The sequence below is a fragment of the Furipterus horrens genome, unplaced genomic scaffold (genome assembly GCF_987537825.1).
Source record: "Furipterus horrens unplaced genomic scaffold, mFurHor1.1.pri manual_scaffold_2, whole genome shotgun sequence".
In the NCBI taxonomy this organism is placed as follows: Eukaryota; Metazoa; Chordata; class Mammalia; order Chiroptera; family Furipteridae; genus Furipterus; species Furipterus horrens.
In genome coordinates this window covers 193,009,847-193,030,819 of record NW_028327172.1, presented here as the reverse complement: position 1 = coordinate 193,030,819, position 20,973 = coordinate 193,009,847, and the positions used below count along the sequence as shown (strand labels likewise).

Below are 20,973 nucleotides of genomic sequence, written 5' to 3'. Positions count from 1 at the left end.
CATCAGGTGGTTAAATGAGAAGTAAGATGGAGACTGCTCTGGAAATGCAGCAGCTCTAAAATAGTCTAGATTACTCAAGTGGTTTTGCATGAGAACCGGAAGTGACTTGGAAAAAAATTCAGAATGAACAAGTACTTCCGCTTAATCAGCTTTGAAGCACAGAGAATCTGCTATAATTGTCAGCGGAAACCTCATGTTCTTGCAGCAAATGGCAACATCTTTGCCTTAATTCCTGCACTGGCAGCTCAGATAGATTTCTTTTTAGTTAAGGCATTTAGCCCCCATTTATTTCTTTGGCAGACAAAGCCTCTTTGCTTTCTTTTTTAAGATAGTCTTTTTCACTTAGGAATGGAAATAAAACAATGCATTTACATTGTTAAGAATAATGTTGAGATGTTAAACAAGATACAGAGCTGTGTGCTGAAGCTTTTCACAAGGAAGAAATGGAATATCCACATTACCAAAGACTTGGCCTAGGAGCTGTGGCAAAGAGCAGCATACTGTGATTTTAATGGTGCCATTTAAGCAAAACTGTTGGTATGAACCACTCATGGGTTTAGAATCGGTCCACAAAGAGATTAAGTTCAAACTGGCAGACTTGTGAAGCTGCAGCTGCCTGGTAAACCACTATAGTTTTCAGAGGAGTGTTACATGTATTATCTTATTTGATCTTAATTGCCTTACATGGTAAATGATACTATCATTAGTCCCAATTTGTCTCTGGGGAAGTAAGCTCAGAGAGGCTGACTAAATTGCCCATTTCACATAGCAAGTATCTGCGAGAACCAGGACTTGATTCCAAGTCGTCTAGCTCAGACTCTTGTGTTCTTCTAAACCAGCGCTGTGCAATAGAGCTTGCTGTGATGATGGGAAAGCTGTCGCTAGCCATGTGTGGCCACTGAGCACTTGAAATGGAGCTAGCAGGACCGATAAACTGAGTTAATTAATTAATTAGTTTAGAATTGCATATGACAACACAGGTCTCAACTGTGCCGCCTTTACTCATACAGCTCAGGGGTCTATGGAAATGATCATTTTTAATTGATTTTTTCCAGTGGAAATTATTTTAAATTATACAATAAGATTATCACTAGGTGCTGTGTACTGTGGTTTTGTAATGAAAAGTTCTTATTGGCCTTTTGAAAAATGAAGTTGTTTTTTTTTTAACTATAAAAGTATTCAAGTAAATTTTATGGACAATTAAGAAAAGTAAATAAATCATTTCTAATTCTGCTACTCGGTGATAGCTAAAATTAAACTTTCCCATCTATTTTTAAAATAGGTTTTTTGGGGCAGGTGGAGCTTGGCTTCTAACAAATTTATATCCTGCTTCTTTATGTCATTTTATCAGCATTCCTCCATTGTCTTAAAACTCTATAAAAACATAAAAATTAATAGCTGTTAAGATTTCATCATTTAACTAGAACCTGGAGCATCATTTTACTAAAAGAAATACCACTAGGAAAAGAAAAAATATATATACCACTAGGAATTGTATTCAAGAGTATTGAGGGAAATTTCAAGGATAATTAAATCCATCTAAACAAAAACAAAAACAAAACAAATTACAATGACACACCAAAAATCTGAGAGGTTTATTTGCCAATTGGCCAAACTAGTAAGTACTTCTCTGGTTTATCTGCTGTAACATGAAGATGCAGTGCAGTTTAGTGGTTAAGTGTGGGCTCTAGACCTAGGCTCTATGGTTGTGTATGAATCCTAGCTCTCACACTTCCTCGTTGCATGACGTGGAGCAAGGATACTTAGCAGCTCCATGCCTCAATTTCCTCATCTATAAAATGGAAATGCTGACGATGGTATTAAGTTTAGAGGAGTGATTTAGTGTATACTAAGCGCTTTGAACACTGCTCAGAACATTGTAAGTGCTCAGGAAATGTAATTATTATCTTTCATCCAAACTTCTGGCTAACACTTCAGATCAATTTTTCTCAAGAGTAATTTTGACACTTTCTCAGTTCTTTAGAAACATCTGTTTGATATGGCTTCTATTCTTTTCAAATTTTCTTTGCTTTTCATGTGCTTGAAAGCTGATTTGACAACATATCCAGTTATCCTGAAGGTTTTTTTAGTATGCATTTGAAAATGATACATTAGTTCCTATAGTTTCAACTTGAAACACAAATTACAATATCAGATTTGAATATGAAGATCTTTTTCTCCTTTTAAATGGAAGATAGGTAGGATATATTCTTAAGGACACTATTTGAATAAACACATATGTGTTTATCATCTTTGTCCTTGGTTGAAAATGCTAAATACATAGATAAACATGTATGAGGCAATTCAAGATCTTAAGTGTTGTACTACTAAAACATTGCCTATAGTACAAAGGAATAGACAGACCTATCACTCTGCTGAGATATGGAGAATCGACTTTTGTCTTCCCAATTGTACTTTAAAACTACCATTTTACACACACACAAAGTCTTATAATGGTCAGACTATGGGAGTCAATCCCAATTCCAACACCATTAAATTCACCAAAAATTCTGTTTGCTTTTAGTCTGAAATCTTCTGGTATCAGTAATATAACCATCTCATTTAAAATAGTTATAGCTTATTTTTTATATTTATGAGTCAAGAAAAGACTTTTTCCCTGAACTTCAATTATTTGTAATAAATCAATCATGTTACTGGCTGTCTTTCCCTCTTTGGCCAACAAGAAGTTCAGGATTAAATTTGTCACCTCAGTTTTAGTACCTGTATAGGACATTACAACACATTTTCAAGCTCATCTAATTTTGGCTACAGTTATATATTTTTTAGTCATCTATATACCAAAATTTTAGCTATTTATATTAATTTTATTGTTTACACATTCTTAAAAGCCATCTCACATAATTTTGAAGCTAGGAGAGGAATAAATGCACACACACACACATACACACAAATCTAATTTGCACCAGACGTTAATTAATATAGTATCTAAACTATTACATTAACTACAAATATTGACATAAAAACAAGTGAGAACCACAATGCAATGCCACTTCACACCCCTCAGCATGGCTATTATTTTTAAAAAACTCACATTATGTGTTGGCAAGAATGTGGAAAAATTGGAACACTTGCACATTGCTGGTGGGAATGTAAAATGGTGCAGCTGCTGCAGCAAACAGCATGATTGTTCCTCAAAAACTCAAACACAGAGTTAACATATGATCTACCAATTCCACTCCAGGATACATAACTGAAAGAATTGAAAATGGGGACTCAAACAGATATTTGTACACCAATGATCATAATATTATTATTTACAATAGCCAAAAGGTGGAAACAAACCAAACGTCCATTGCCGCATGAGTGGGTAAACAAAAGGTGGTAGATATACACAATGGGATGTTATCAAGCTTTAAAAGGGAAGAAAATTCTGACACATGCTACAACATGGATGAACCATGAAGCCATTATGCTAAGTGAAATAAGCCAGACACTGAAGTACAGATGTTGTATAATTCCACTTATATGAAGTACCCAGAACAGTCAAATTCATAGAAATAGAAAGTAGAATGGTGGTTGCCAGGGACTGGGTAAAGGGAGAATGAGGAATTAGTGCTTGCCAAGTTTGTTAGGGATGATGAGAATGATGTGAATGTATTTAATGCCACTGAACTGAACACTTAAAAATGGTTAAAATGGGCCCTGGTCAGTGTGGCTCAGTTGGCTAGAGTGTCATTCTGTAAAACGAAGCGTTGTGGGTTTGATCCCTGGTCAGGGCACATACCTAGGTTTGGGATTTGATCCCTAGTTGGGGCTCATATGGAGGCAAACAATTGATGTTTCTCACATCAGTGTTCCTCTCTCTCCCTCTCCCCTCTTCTCGCTCTAAAAACAATGAAAAGAGGCCCTTGAGTGGGGATTAAAAATAAAATGGTTAATTTTGTTATGTATATTTTACCACAATTTAAAGAAAAGGTGATAAGTCTCAGAGATGCAAAATGGACAAAAATAAGATGCCATAAAATTAGAATTTCATTGAAAGTCAATTAAAAAATGGTACATTGAGTTTAACACATTCAAGACAATTTTATGGTTTACAAACTCTGTTCTCCTTATCTTCATGGCTAATATAGCATAGTTGAAAAATTATATTGTGTGCTGCAATAAATTTGAGCCCAAAGGCTTAGATACATAAAAGATAATTTATTTAATGCCTTAAAAAAAGGAACTATATACAGCTAACATGACCTTTCTCTTAGAGATGTAATAGAATGTGTAACTACAATTAGACATGTTTTACACCAGGCTTTGGCCTCCTATGGCCATGGGCCAAATATAGTCTACCATTTGTTTCTGTAAATAAATTTTTTGGGGGGAACACAGCCATCTATCTATCTATATAAACTGCATCTTCTATAGCTGCATTTGCACCACAATGGCAGAGCTGAATAGTTCGGAGACTATATGGCCTGCAAAAAATCCTAAAATATTTACTGTCTGGCCAGGTATAGAAAAGTTTGCCAACCTCTGCTCTAGGACATGTGCAGAGAACATCATTAAGGATAAATAACATAGATTCCTATTCCTAAGTATTAAAGTTCCCTTTCCCTCTGTTTCCTATGCTGAGCAATGTCTTAATTTCAGGACCAAGTTTAACATTTTAACATATTTAAAAGACAGTCTTCTTGACCTGCCTTTTCCCCCTCATTCTAAGCTGTTTTCCATTTAACTGCATGGTCCACTTTATGATGTCTGAAATAAAAGATATCTGGCCAAGTTTGTCAGTTCAGCTTCTAACACATATGTAAACAAAATTTCTTAAGATTTCAGAGGAGACACTAATAGAAGAGTCTGTGTCCATTCATTCATTCATTCATTCATTCAACAAATATTTATTGAACACCTGCTATGTGCCAGGCACTGATACATCTTGTCCTCATGGAGTTTTACTCAGAGTTAATGGAACTAAAGAATTATGCTTCCAATATAAGAGTTATATTTTGAACTCATGCTCAATGACCAGAGACAGCTTCAAAAGAGTTGTATCTGTACCTTAATATATTAACAATTTGTTTCTCATAAGGCTATAGTATAGCTCCTCAATTTAAAACCCAGCCACCATCAGAATTATGCTTTAAAAACCCTCTTTAGAAAGGTGAGAGTGTAAATATGCATGTGTGTGTGTGGTGTGTATTGGGGGGGGGTGACTGAACAGTAGTGAGAAATAAAGTAATACTAACGTTTTAATGGCAGTAGTCTTCTTGGAACAGAGGTGAACACAAATTGAGTAATAAGCAGACTTCATTAGCTGAACCTTGTATGTGGAATAATAATTTAAAATTCCTGGGTAAATGGCACAGAATTACCCAGTTTCATCCATTCAGCACATGACAGTTTTTAAATGGACTGGATAGTCTGATTTCGGGTGCCTAGCCCACTAAAACAATACACAGTCTCTGGAGTCAGAGAGACTCTGCTCCAAATCTTGTCTCTTCTGCTTACTAGCTATGAACCTGGGAAAGAGCCATTTAACTGCTTTAAGCCTCAGTATTCTCATCTTTAAAATGGTGACAAAAATAGCTGATGTGTATTGAATGCCTATTATGTTCCAGGTGGTATGCTCAGTCCTTTATATGTATTTAACTCACTTCAATCCTCACAGTGTCTGTATGGGGTATTAGGGTGTCTACCCTATAAAGAAATGGAGGCACAGAGAGATTAAGTAGGTTTTCAGTTCTTGGGCATCAGAGCTGGTATTTGAACCCAGACAGTCTGGCTTAGGTCTGTTGCAACTGCCCCTAAGTGGTTCTTATCAGAGGGCTGTGGTGAGGAAATGACCCATGTAAAACTCCTAGGTAGATCCTGACACTAAGTGCTCAAGAAATCTTACCATAAGAAATTCAAACTAAACTAAAAAAATAAAAAATAAAAAAAAATTTGAACTTGTAAGAATCTTGCACTTGTGTAGGATTCTTCTGTTTACAAGGCAACAGGCAGGAGGTTATTTTAGTCATCTTTAAACTAGTCAGTATGAGAAGCCTGCCCTGTGGGTTCTGGTACAGACCGGCGTACCAGAGTCTCCCAGATTCCGCTCACTGCAGGGAAGCTGTCTGGCAGTGTGCTTTCTCCACTGGGGATGTGGCTTGGGCATCCAAGTGTAAGCGTGTTTCTCATTTAACCCTTGGCCATAGCAGTGTGCAGAAGCTCTTCCAGAATGAACCTGAAGAGACTTGCTGAATTGGATGCAAAGGGTCCCATCGATCATCCGTCGGGGCCAGGCCCCCTGAGGCATGACCCTCCTAATCTGCAGCCATTCTCATGCGCACACTGAAAACGCATTGGTGTCCACTGAAGGCTGCTAGCACTGAACAAACGTGGCAATATATTGGAAACAAATCTCTTATGCACAGTTTGGTATATAAAACAGAAACATACGCTTTCAAATCCAGCTATTACTATTCTGAACTATTTAACTGGAATTTCTGTTGTGTTTGTTGGAGGTCGAGTTTGAGCTTGTCAGGGTAAAAGAAAACTTCAGGATTAACTCAGACTTAAAGCAAAAATCATCAAGAATTTGAATTCCTTTCTTAGTACTGGTTCAGAGTACTTTTCAGTAAGATTTTAACTTTGAACTGGGGTGTTTGAGAGGGCAAGGGATACCATTGTACTGGAAAATATTTCTAATACCAGTCATTACTTAGGATTCAAAACAGGCATTCATTTACTCTGGAATTATCCAGACTATCAGTTAACTATCGTTCCCTTGTCTAGGTGTGTGTGTTTGAGATTAATATGAAATTTGGAATTTTTGGGAGAGTTTTATTTGCTAACCAATGGACATGTTGCAATTTGAAGATATATTCAGTGAGGAGCAGTGTCTTCCAGCACTAGCTGGAATTTAATTCAATGGAAGGTTTTAAAGTGTATTCATCCAAGAGGTAATTCTATCTCTGTTTGCAATTAGATTTCTATTTTGATGTCTCTTATTCATGCCATAAAATTTTTGTTTTTCCTAATAGTTGCTTCTTAGACATGACCTGATACACAAAATGCACAGATATAAAAGAACACATACCATACTGGTTAAAAGCAAAGACTTTGGAGTCAGAGAAATATAGGTTCAAATCATGCCTGCTACTTACTATCTGTATCATACAAGGTAAATTGCCTGGGTTTCATTTCCACATATCTAAAATGGCTCTAGTAATAGCAGATTACTGGTTTCAGGATTAATGTACATTTAATGCCACAAACCGGGGATGAGGGGTGTGGAATTGATGACCAGCTTCTGCATAAAGTTTCCAAGATTTGGCCTCACCCTGGGCGATTGGCTATCTCACTGCCTGGTGCCAAGCTGCCACCACCCATTGGAGTAAACAGCAGGCAGGCCCCCCGCGGCGGGACGTTTTTGTTCCCTCAGAGTTTGAATGTGTAAATGGAGTTCTGCTCAGATGGAGGCAGAACACTTGGGATTTCCCTGGGGGCCCAAACAATAAGCTGAAGATGGAAGTTCAGGCTCTTTCTTCTATCTCAGCTGGCAACCTTACTCTGTTTGAGAATGTGGCCCTTGGGACTCATAAAAACCCTTCCATGACCCTCCTGTTGAGGTAAAGTCCTGAGAGGATAAAGAGGCAATGGAATACTGACCTTCTCTTCTGGGCCATACCTTCTGCCACTCCTGGCCCACGTGAGAAGAGTTTGTCCATACTGGGTCTTAAACTGTGTTGATGCCAGTACAGGCTTTGTGATGGCAAAGCATATCATTCAATGAATGACTGTGTTTGATAAACAGATGCAGAGCCAAGGGGCTCACTTTTCCCAGGCACTTCTATCAACACATCCCTGAAAATGAGGCATTTTGCTGTGGGTTCCCAGGGATAAAGTCACCCATCCGAAAGGGGTGGAGAGGGTTGTCTGTGGGTGTTTGGCTGCACACCAATGCCCATTAAGAATCTGTTATCTTGTTCCCTTTAAATAAGCATTATGCACTTACACTTTTTCTCAGCAGGTTGATGGGATAATGCTGAAAATAACAAAACCCTAAATTTGGCACACATCTGCCTCCTGGATTAACACACTTTCCCAAACTGAACAAGCAGGTGGAGGGACTTCCAGTTTCACCCCTTATTTTAGTTCCTTTGACCTAAACCTTTGAGATCTGGCAAGGATCAGAAAGGATGACCAGGAGACAGATACCAGAAAGGAGATGGAAGAGGAGAAGCAGCAATGGCTTGTATAATAGCTTCTTAAATTTATAGTGTTTTTTTCAATTTATAAAATTATTTCATGTGTACACCTAATTTCATAATATCCCAGAATTTGAACTGCAAATGGACTTTCAGTATCATTTAATCCAGGGTTTCTTAACCTTGTTCCCTACTGACATTTTGGGTGTGATAATTCCATGTTGCAGAGGTCTGTCCTGTGCTCTATAAAATCTCTGACCTCTATCCTAGATGCCAGAAGCCCCCCACTCACATTTTGATAACCAAAAATTGCTCACTCTTGTGAATTCCTGATCAAGACTTGGAGCTATACGCAGATTATGCACTTGCACATGGCAGTATGAAATTAAATAGTTGGGGAAGTTGTTATTTTATATACTCTCCATCCCAAGCATGGGCTCAATGTCTTGATCTGGTTCTTATTGTCAAGGCCATCAAGACTGAGAAATATGCAACATTTTTCAAAAGTCCAAGGTAGTGTCTCTATGATGCCAAGCTATTCATTTAATTTGGTTGAAAAGCTATGAATTTAAAATTTCAAACCAAATGACTACCACCATAAAGCCCTATCAGACTGATTCTGGTGTCAAATTGATTTGTCATTACAGATAAGGTGACAAATGGGTCACACAAACACCACTTCTGAAATCAGGCTGAGTATCTGCCAAGCTGTGGAAGTGCCTCATTTAAATTCAGAATTCAGACCCCTTTGCTTTTTGGACACATGACAACTGCTGACAATCTGGTTTTAGAGTCTTGGACTTTGCTCACATGTCATTGCTTGTTTCTTCAATAATGTGGACAACCTCATTTAAGATTCTGAGGGTTTTTTGTTTTTATTTTTTGTTTGTTTTTTTAGGTATACTATGAACAATCACTAAAAATATGCTCCTGGAACACAGTCCATTCACTGGTACCAAAACCAACCTCCCTACCCATTAGGCAAAATGGTCTTATAAGGAAGAAGAACAATATTTGTATATGCGTTCATTCATTCAAACACTGATTGAACATTTGCTGTATGCCAGGCCATCTCAGGGGTTTGGGGATACAATGGTGACTCCTGGCAGGAGTGGCCCAGCTATAATGTGTGGACAAGGGCTGCACATCAGCAGGCACCTCATTTTATTGCTTAGAGATGGAACATCTGCAGGAGTAGAGCACTCCTTATCCTCCCACACTTCAGAACTTGTTATATGTCACATTATTACAAATATAATACATAAGCAATGATGTTGTAATAGAATGAATTTATTAAATCATGAAAATCGCCCTGGCTGCTGTGGCTCAGTGGATTGAGCGTCAGCCTGCGAGCCAAGTGTCGCTGGTTCGATTCCCAGTCAGGGCACATGACTAGGTTGCACATCAGGTCCCCAGTTGGGGGCATGTGAGGGGCAACCGCACAGTGATGTTTCTCTCTCTCTCTTTCTCCTTTCCCCTCTCTCTAAAAATAAATAAATAAACAAATAAATAATTTAAAAAATTCGTTAAAAAAAAAATCATGAAAATCAACATTGATTTTACTGAACATCTTCATGAGCCAGACGCTCTGTTGACTGCCATCGTTTGGTACAGTGAGATGACTGGATAGGAGGCTGCTATCCACGGCATGTCTCATATTTCTGGAAAAGTGACTGTAGACTGTGTTTCACTCATATGCTTAAGAAGAGAGTGGCTTTAAGGGTATAGATGAGTAAAATGCAATTCTCCCTGGTGGGAAAGAAATGGACTAGAAATAATCTTGCAAAGGGTTTCCTTAATATTGTACAGTTTAAAAACTTAGGTTAATGATAGCTACCATCTTTGAGCACTTAGTATATACATAAAACACCTTAAGGAAGTTACTTGATTTTTATGACATCCCTATGAGTTTAAAATGTGGACTTCAGAATGGGGGATCAGCAAACTACATCCAGTGGGCCAAATTCGACCCTCTGGCTGTTCTTATAACGTTTTATTGGAACACAACCATATCCCTTTGCTTGCATATTGTTTATGACTGCTTTCATGTTACAATAGCAGAGTTGAGTTGTTGCATCAGAGACAATGTGGCCTGCAAACCTGAAATATTTACTGTTTGGAATGAATGACAGAACGAGCCAATGAATGAGCACTGTCTTTTATAAGAGACATGGTAGAACAGAATTACAAAAATAGTTTTATCATAATAACTACCAGTAAATTGCTTTGAAACAAATTTTTTTTCATGTATCTATTTATATTTAACCTCTGTGGTTTACCTGAATCCAGAGCTGGGTACAAATAGTCATATAGAGCATTGTCTAGCAGTGTATCTATATGACCAAAAAGGGCCCATTAAAGAAGGGAGAGGCCAGCGTTGGTATGGGAGCTGGTGTTCCTAACAGATAGCTTAGGCACCAGCAGTGTCAAGAGTGAGAGCCACACCAACCACTGATGGGGACTATACGGAATGCAAAGGTCAACCTCCTTGGAGCCTCCTTGGTGAAGCAGGCACTGGTCAGGCAGCTGTAGAACTCTGTGACTTTTTTGGCCTGAGTTGATAGGCTGAGCTTTTGCTACATTGCCTCAAGGATTTGGTAGAGATTTTATGCCACACGGAAATAGGTGCAAAGATGGTGCCTGACCAAAGGCAGTTTCCAAAGGTCATTTTATGTGCAGGTATTTCGAGAAGCTGGGTAATGCAGTACTTGAGGTGCTCACAACTTTGGGAAGGATGCTTTCCTCCCCAGTATTCCTCTTCTCCGGGACAGTCAGTTCTCTACCGGAAGGGGTGGGTCTTGATGAGTTAGTTGGAAAGTAGATCACAAATTAATCTGATACTAACAGTATAATACAGACATTCACAAATGTCTATGTATGAAATCTAAGGTTCTCGATCTAATAATGTCACTCACTTAGCTAGTGTCCCACTTTCTATGGGACAGCGCCACACAGGGAAGCCACCTCTTGTTGCAGTGGGAAAAAGACCGGGAAACAGCATACCTTTTAGTGGAAAAAAGGCATTACCACTTGTCATCCTTCCTCCTTACTCATGCTTCCTTCACCTTCTCCTTTTCTTACTTATTTTTTCTCTTTCTCATCTTAAATTCTCATTTACTATTCCTGGTTTTTTTAATGTAATAACTTTGGTTAATAAGCACCCCAGAGTAATATATAGGAAGAGAGCAATGCTACTGTCTGACTGGCAGTTGTTTTAATCGTTGTTTAAATAAACACAAACACACACACACACCAGTTTTTAACAGGTATTCACCATTTGACAAAATGTAGTAATACTAGGGATGGGGCAAGAGTTTATCAATTATAAATTACTAAAGTGCTAAATTTATATATATATTTTGAGGTAGAATTACCAGATATATGGAAAAGACAAAGCTGTCCTATTCCGAGGAAAGATACTTATTTTAAAAAGAAAAAAGGGAGGGAGGAGGAGGGAAAACCAGTTTTCCCAGTCTCTATAATTTAATTGGACAGTTAAGTGAGTTGAAAATTTACATAAAAATTGCATAGAAAGCAGAACTAGATTAATAAAAGAAGCTCATGAATGTAGAGTTAAATTTTAAGAATAGGAAGAAAACAGAGCATTTGGAATGAAACGTGTGTCAGGAAGCTTATGGTTTTTCAGGTGTATTAAACTCCCGAGACTAGTGTTGGAATATAATTGCCTTTCACGTCTTGTGTACTCTACTTTCATTGTGTGCACTGAGTTAATATGTCTCTGATTTGAGCTAGTCATTTATTCCCAGACCCACAGAGAAATATTGGATATTCCTTGAGTTAATAAAGTGTGAAATGACTTTAATGCTTCAAGGGAAATATAGTATACAGTACCAATCTTGCAAAATGTTTCTTGAAAGCATGGTTTATCTTATCCCACCTGCACCAGGAAATTTAATAGGCTTAGTTATTTCCTCTTTTTCCAAACCTCCTTATATGGTAAAGAGAAAATGAGGACCTACAGCAGCAAACAGTTTCTCTCTCATAAACCTGTCCTCCTGAAAACCAAGAGGGGGCGGATTGGATCACAGCTTCTCCTTGACCCTGAAGCCAGAGTCTTAGTAGACTTAACTCTAATTTGTTTGGGATTTGGACATCCCACTGTTAATACCATGGTCTAATGTTGAGAATCTTATTCATGTGGAGAATCCTGCAGCTGAGTTTTATTCACATGGGCTCTTATCTCCAAACCTGACAGAGAGCAGCCAGTTAGGTGTAGACATTTGGTCCTGGTGACACTAGGGTGACAGCACACATGGCCTGGGAGGTTCCTTCTTACTTCTCAAGAGTCTGCATGTGAAGGCTAGGCAGACCTACTCACGTTACGTTGTCCACAATAAAACAAAGCTAGGATAACTGTTTTAGAAAAACTGTTGGGAAATATAACTGTGGCTAATCTAGTTTTGTTTCTCTAAAGCAGCACGGAGAGAACGGAGAGAATCTATTTTTGTACAAAAATAAATATTGACTGTAGCCTGTCACAGCCACATTCCGTGTGGAGTGTCCTCTCTCTTTTCCTCGGCTGCTAACTAGATGTACATTCCAATCACACACACACTTTTTTCTTTTTAGCCTAAAATGCTATCTACCTCTGTTGTTCTTTCATTGGGGATTTTATCAAGCATGTTTACATCAACCCGTGCCCTGATCCCAGCCTCTGCCTCACTGCTGTATCCTAGTTACAGAGGCCCAGCCAGCTGAGCTCCCACTTCCCCAATCGCTTCGGCTTCCCCTCACCTGTCTGTTGGGAAACCACCAAAGCCCACACTGGGAAGAAAGATAAGGGAGGATGTGTGCCATGTGCTTAACTGGCTGATGTACAGCTTCACCGACACTTAGTGGGATTGACAAGTACCTCTGTAAAAAGAATCCTGGCCCTTAACATCACCAATATTCAAAAAATGACTCAACATGGATTGCAGACCTAAATGTAAGAGCTAGAACTGTAAAATTCTTCAAAGAAAATATGGAGGAAAAGCTTCAGGACACTGGATTTGGCATTGATTTTGGATGTGACACCAACAGCCCGGGCAACAAACGAGAAAATAGATAAACGACATCAAAATGGAAAACTTTTGTGAATCAAAGGACACTGTCAGCAGAGTGAAAAGTCAACCCATGGAATGGGAGAAACTAAACCCTAAAACATTAAGGAATTAATATCCAGAATATATCAGAAACTCCTACAATGCAAGAACCACAAAACAAGTCAACCAATCTAAAAATGGGCAAAAGGCTGACTAGGCATTTCTCTAAAGGTGTTACCCAAATAGCCAACCAGTGTATGAAAATATGCTCAACATCACTCATCATTTGGGAAATACAAATCAAAACCATACTGCTATACCACTTCATACCCATTGGGGTGACCAGTATTAAAAAAAGAAAGGAAGGAAGAAAATAACAAGTGCTGGCAAAGATGTGGCGAAATTAGAAGCTTTGTGCATTGCTCATGGGAATGTAAAATAGTGCAGCTGCTGTGGAGAATAGTACAGTGGTTCCTTAAAAATTTAAACATAGAATTAACATATGATCCACCAATTCCACTACAGTGTATAATATTTCAAAGAATTGAAAGCAGGAATTCAAACAAGTTATTTGTACACCCATGAAAATAGCATTATTATCCACATAGCCAAGGTGAAAATAACCCAAATGTCCATCAATGCACAAATGTATAAACAAAATATGGTATACAAACAGAATAAAATAGTATTCCACCTTAAAAGGGAAGAAAATTCTGACACATGCTACAACATGGATGAACCATGAAGACATTATGCTAGGAGAAAAAAGCCAGACCTAAGAGGATAGATGTTGTATAATTCTGCTTATATGAGAGAACTGGATTAGTCAAATTCATAGAGACAGGAAGTAGAAAGATGGTTGCCAGGAGCTGGGGGCAGAAGGGAACGGAGAGTTATCATTTAGTAGGGACAGAGTTTCCGTTTGGGAAGATAAAAAAGTTCTGGAGATGGATGGTGTTGTTTGCACAACAATGTGACTATATTTAATGCCTCCAAAATAAACACCTAAAAATGGTTAAAATAGTAAATTTTAGGTTATACATATTTTACCACAATAAGTAAAAAGAGAGTAATGGAAAACCAGCAGTTATTATAGGAAATAAAAAAGTAAAAACGAATGCAGCTTTTTATGAGAAGATGGGAAAATGATCAGAAAAATGATGTTCTGGGTTATACAGCCTTTTCTTCATGTTTGCAATTCAAGTTGCAACGAGAAACAGATGACCAATATATTAGCAAATGAGACTTTTTACCTGTGTAAAATGTTGTCAAAAAAGTGTCTGTGTTGTTCTAAGATTAAGATTATGTAGAGCCATTTTGGGGAACTGCTACAATTCCTTCATGCTTTAAGATTTTTGGAAGTTTTCCCAACATAAATTAAAAGATGATCAACATCACTATATTTTTGAAAGTGCAAAGCAAACCAGTATTACAAAGTAGCAAAAAAATCTGAGGAGAGAGGAATCCAAAAAATATTTATGAAGCATCTACTCTATGTTAATATGCAAGGGACAAGCTACCTGAGAGGGAAACACTGGTTGTTAGGTGGCAGACTTTCTCACTGAGGTTTGGCCCAGTCTCCCCAAAATGGCTCAGTATAGCTCAGCAGTGTAATCACACAATTTTAACATTTCTGGCAGATGCAGGTGGTAATGGGGAAGGATAGCTAAATATTCGTGAACTTATTAACGCCTTAAACCTGTATGGTGTGTTCCAAAGCTCGAAAATCTGATTAAAAAACACAAACAAAACACCAACAGTGCAGGTGTAGATTTTCAGTGTGTGTCCGGGGAGGCAATAGGTACCCGGTGAGGGTGAAGATTAGACAGAACTCATCTGCAGAGTCTATCATTTTTAAAATTCTAGTTATTATTCTATAAACCTTTCTGTGAGGCCATTGACCATTCCTTTGCTTTGGGGGTCCTCAGCCTTTGATAATTTATCTGTTCTGTATGAATTATAGATGTTAGAGGTAAAGAAAAACTTAGAGGCCTTCTTGAAGGATTTTCCCATTACTTTAATTTTACATTTAAAAAATGATTAACTTGAAAACTTTTTCTTAGTATTTAATGCAGGGACGTGTTTTGTTTCTAAAGAAACTAATGTGCTTTCATTGCTGAATAATGGAAGTCATACAACACATCATGTTGTTTACAGTTAAATTTAGATATTACAGAATGACCTTTATTGTTGTTTTCACTACCGTGTGGACTCACATCTTTTTTTCTTGTAATTTTATTTTATTTTTGATTTTAGAGTGAGGGTAAGGAAGGGAAAAGAGAGGGAGAGAAACATCGATCAATCGCCTTTTGCACACGCCCCCAATTGGGGACTGAACCTGCAACCCAGGCCATGTGCCCTGAGCGGGAATTGAACCGACAATCTTTCGCTTTGAGGGACGACACCCAAATAACTTGAGCCACGCTAGCCAGAGCTGTCCTCACATCTTTTTACTAAAAACAGCTTCAGGTATTTTCTAGAAATAGAGAAATTGAACCTCTCACTTTAAAAAAAGAAACAGGCCTTGAGAAGATTAAGTGACCTATTGAAGGTTAAATATTTTTTAAGTTCATTGTTTGGACTTCCAACTGAATTAAGCTTCTCATCGATAATGAAAGGAATGTTCTTTTGTTCTCCTGAAGTACATAGTACAGAAATGAACAAAAGCGATGATAACAAATATGTAGTGAATGAATGCAAACCTTATGTATGCTTTTCTCCATAAACAGATCTGAGAGATTAACGTTTTTTTAAATTTTATTATTATTATTTTTATTATTGTTTTTCAATTATAGTTGTCCCATTTTTCCCCCATTGCTCCCCCCAACCCTGCCCACCCCTACTCCCACAGTCAATCCCCACCCATTGTCCATGTCCATGAGTCATTTATACACGTTCTTTGACTAGACCCTTCCCTTACTTATCCCTCTTCTCTCCCTCCCCCCTCCCCCTAATGACTGTTATTCTGTTCCTTGTTCTATTTTGTTCATTTGTTTGTGTTGTTCATTAGTCTCCTGTATTAGGTGATATCATACGGTATTTTTCTTTCATTGCCTGGCTTATTTCACTAAGTGTAATTCTCTCTAGGTTCCATCCATGTTGTTGCAAATGGCAGGAGTTCCTTCTTTCTTTCTGCTACATAGTATTCCATTGTGTCAATGTACCACAGTTTTTTGATCCACTCATCTACTGATGGGCACTTAGGCTGTTTCCAGCACTTAGCTATTGTAAACAGCACTTCTATGAACATAGGGGTGCATAAGTTCCTTTGAATTGGGGTTTCAGGATTCTTCAGGTATAATCCTAGCAGTGGAATCACTGGTTCAAAAGGCAGTCCCATTTTTAGTTTTCTGAGGAAATTTAATACTGTTCTCCATAGTGGCTGCACCAGTCTGCATTCCCACCAACAGTGCAGTAGGGTTCCCATTTCTCCACATCCTCGCCAGCACTTGTTGTTTGTTGATTTGTTGATGATGGCCATTCTGACTGGTGTAAAGTGGTATCTCATTGTGGTTTTTATTTGCATCTCTGACGGTTAGTGATGTTGAGCATTCTTTCATGTGTCTATGGACCCTCTGTGTATCCTCCTTGGAGAAGTGTTTGTTCAGGTCCTTTGCCCATTTTTTAATTGGGCTGTCTGTCTTCTTGGTGTTGAGATGTGCAAGTTCTTTATATATTTTGGAGATCAATCCCTTGTCTGAGGTATCATTGGCAAATATGTTTTCCCATGTGGTTGGTTTCCTTTTCATCCTGCTAATGTTTTCTTTTACTGAGCAGAAACTCTTTAGTTTGATGTAGTCCCATTTGTTTATTTTTTCCTTTATTTCTCTTGCCTTAGGAGATGTATCGGTGAAAATATTGCTACGTGGGATATCTGAAATTTTCCTGCTTATGTTTTCCTCTAGGACTTTTATGGTGTTACGGCTTACATTTAAGTCTCTTATCCATCTTCAGTTTATTCTCGTGTGTGGTGTAACTTGCTGGTCTAGTTTCATTTCTTCGCATGTCCCTGTTCTGTTTTCCCAGCACCATTTGTTGAAGAGGCTCTTCTCACTCCATTTTATGCTCCTTCCCCCTTTGTCAAATATTAGTTGACCACATAGGCCTGGCTTTATTTCTGGGCTCTCTATTCTGTTCCATTGATCTGTATGTCTGTTCTTATGGAAGTACCAGACTGTTTTGATCACAGTGGCTTTGTAGTATAGTTTGATGTCTGATGAGAGATTGATGTTGATGCACAATGTTGATCAATGACATTGTGTTCTACTTTAGAGACCTGATATTGGTTCAGGCTGGGGTGGGCCAGAGGAAGGGAACAAGCTTTTATTTCCTAAGTTTCTGTAGAAATATTTATGATTTTAAAACCTCTTAAAGTGATAGAACTTAATCATGACATGAGTGCAATGAAATAAGCACTGTCATATGTAATGTGAGAACAAGTATAATTTGGTACATTTCTGGAAGACAGTGTGACAATATCAAGAGATTTACACTGCTCATTAAAAATAGCTTGTTTTCGCCCTGCCTGGTGTGGCTCAGTGGATTAAGCATCAGCCTGTGAACCAAAGGGTTGCTTGTTCGATTCCCATTCAGGACACATGCTTGGGTTGCAGGCCAGGTCCCCAGTTGAAGGCACGTGAGAGGCAACCACACACTGATGTTTTTCGGCCTCTCTTTCTTCCTCCCTTCCCCTCTCTCTAAAAATAAATAAATAAAATCTTAAAGACAAATAAACAAACAAACCCCAGTTCATTTTCATTAGCCCAATGATTCCATTTAGGGGAATTTACCCCAAGAAAATAATAAGAGCCTGACTGGGTAGCTCAGTTGGTTAGAGCATCCCAATACACCAAGGTTTTGGGTTCAATCCCCAGTCAGGCACATACGAGAAACAACAAATGAATACATAAATAAGTGGAACAATTAATTGATGTTCTCTCTTTCCCTTGCTCTCTCTCAAAAGAAATAATGATAATAATAAAAGAAAATAATCAGAGATACAAGTAAAATTTATAGTCAAATATGTTTATTGCAGTGGTGTTTATTGTATAATGTAATGAATATAATAATATATATTTATACGTGATGTAACAAACTGTCCAATAGTATGGATATGGCTAAGTAAATTATGGTATAGATGTAGGCTGGAATATTAATTTCATGTTCTCAACTATGTTAACCTTGTTAAATCACATTTTAGAATGTATATGAAATATTTTTAAAAAACAAAATAGGAACAAATACACCATGTTATATGTGGTTTCTCTGGAATGTGCAGAGGGCTGGCCATACAAGGTTCCAGGTAAAGATGATACAAGCTATCTCTTTTTTTTTTATGCTGCCTGCCCCCTGCCATAGCATACTTAAAATGATCACCCACAGAATAATAATACCTCTATCTGTAAAGAATTATATAGCTGTCAAAATATATTTACATATGTTGTAATTCACTGGATTGCCGTGAGTTAGACGCGGCAATCACTTTTACCTCATATGATAGGTGAGGAAACAAATTAGAAAAGTGATGAGGATTGTTGAAGGAACTCCAAATGTCATCTGTAACTGGTAGAAAGAACCCTTCCTTATGTCCAACCCTTTCAAGAGGCAAGGCGGACTGAAATACCCTTGACCTCTTTTGCGGGTATATAAAAGACAAATTATAAGCAACACATATTAGTCCTCATCTCTTAACTCCTAAGACACTCACACACGCATAGCATACAGCAGCAGTAGTTTTTCCTCTCGAGCCACAAACATGTTAACTAAACAAAGAAATAAGAATTTACATTGTGGGTTCAATGTTAACTTACTTTGTATAAGCACTCATGTTGCCACATAACGACACACCAGGTACACATTGTCTAAATAGCAGATATCTTGGTTGATAGGAATGAAAATTATAATTGTCCTTAAGAATAAAAGGACACCAGCTGATGTACTTACCCAAAACCACCAATTTGATTTTTCTGGTCCTTTATAGGATGTGGAACAAGAATATGCAGGGCAATTCTGGCAGCTTGCTTGGGGTTTCTCAGTTCAATTTTCGGAGTATCCTTTGAAGCAAATCCTATGGGAAAAAAACAAAGCTAAAAATGTTTTCTATTTCAATATAATTTTCATAGATGTATTACAAATTTGGGACCATTTTCTTCAAAAAAATGGACTGCCGTTACTCTACCATATTCTCTACAAACTAAGAAATGCAACACTTTTTCTTCTTCGTATCCTGGAACAGAGAACAGTAATAAGACAATGAGCATTTTCTTCCATTTCTTATATTTTTCCTTCTGCCTTTTTTAGAGCACCCATGACTTCGAGATAAACAATACAATGTTTAGGAAGGAATACAGATACAGCCCGTATTTTATGCTTATAGACCCTTAAAAGATGAGGTGGTTCCCTTTATAAGGATGGTAAAATCTAGCTCACAGACTGTCCAGACTTCCCCTCCCCATCTGGGGGCTTACGCTACACATCACTGATAGATCATCACACTCTTTCCTCCTGATTCCAGAGAAGGTCTCAAACACCACTGAGACAGGAACCACCACACTCTACCAACTGATCAGAGTTGCTATGAAAGTGACTTGATACTCTGCCCTAAAATGTGGAATTAAGACTCTGCTGACAAAGAACTAATGTAAATGACCCATGGACATGGACACCAGGGTGGGGATTGACTGTGGGAGAGGGGGGAGGTGGGCAGGGCAGGGGAGAGCAACGGGAGGTGGGACGGGACAACTGTAATAGAACAACAATTAAAAAATGGGGGGAAAAAGATTGCTGAGAATGTTCTTTGCATGGAGAGTCCTACAAAAATAGGATTTAGGGTCCCTAGGATAAAGGACTTGAAGTCATGATATATTCAAATTAGGAAACTTTAAGATAAGGGCATTTTAGATGAGACATTAAAATATATCCTATGCACAAAACTTTTACCTTTCTTTCACATCTGGATACATAACCTGCTCAACTTTAAGAATATTCTCTTTCAACACTGAGCTCCCTCACTGAGCCATTCAATCTGGTGCAGTGACTGCAGCACCAGACTTAGGGCTAGAAGACTAGTTAAAAAAGTTTTTTTCCCCAACTTTATTGAGGAATAAATAATTGACAAATGTAATTGCATATATTTAAAATGTAGAGCATGATAGTTTGATAGATGAGTTTTAATTTTAGCTCTGTGGTGCCTTTTTCTGTGTTCTTAGACAAATCATTCAGTGGGATCCATGACCTGATGGGGACACATGCAATAAAAGCAAATCAGGAGCTGATTTTAATCCTTATTATTAATGATTTACTGGAGAGAAAAAAAGTGCCACATCTTCACATAAATCATAGAGTAACAGCTGTTAAACTATTTACTGTTTAAAGTAGATAATCCACACCCAAGTCTGTGATGATAATTTCCTAAATGTTGTATCCTGGATAATAACTAATGATCAACATCACAGTGTTTGATAAGTAAAAATAAATGTACAAATTGCAAGCTGTGTCTTGAAATTATCCTATCCTGCTGAGGCAACAGAATAAAATTTAGACTCCTGTATTTACTAGCTAAGTGAATCCAGAAAAATTTATTCAACTTTTCTGAGCTTCAGTTTCCACATCCATAAACTGGAGATAATTCCTTGCAGAATTGTATGGAGAACAGAGAAGATACTTATAAAGCATCATTCTTGGCACATATTATTTGTACAGAATTGTGTTTTCTCTCATCGCATAATGGCAAGATTTCCCTGTTTAAAAACTAGTATCAAAGTAATGGACATGTAAACTCC

General features: G+C 37.8%; 1 protein-coding gene across 3 annotated transcripts in view; it reads right to left on the bottom strand.

Annotated features, from left to right (window-relative positions):
• RBM47 (RNA binding motif protein 47) overlaps nucleotides 1-20,973 on the bottom strand; it is a 118,416-nt gene that overhangs the window by 10,149 nt on the left and 87,294 nt on the right. For 2 of the 3 annotated variants that reach the window (XM_090266960.1, XM_090266961.1), the window contains one exon: nucleotides 19,136-19,259. The gene's annotated coding sequence lies outside the window, so the exon portion shown is untranslated. Of the gene's footprint in view, nucleotides 1-19,135; nucleotides 19,260-20,973 lie in introns of those variants that run through there. The other variant, XM_090266959.1, reaches the window with a different exon arrangement.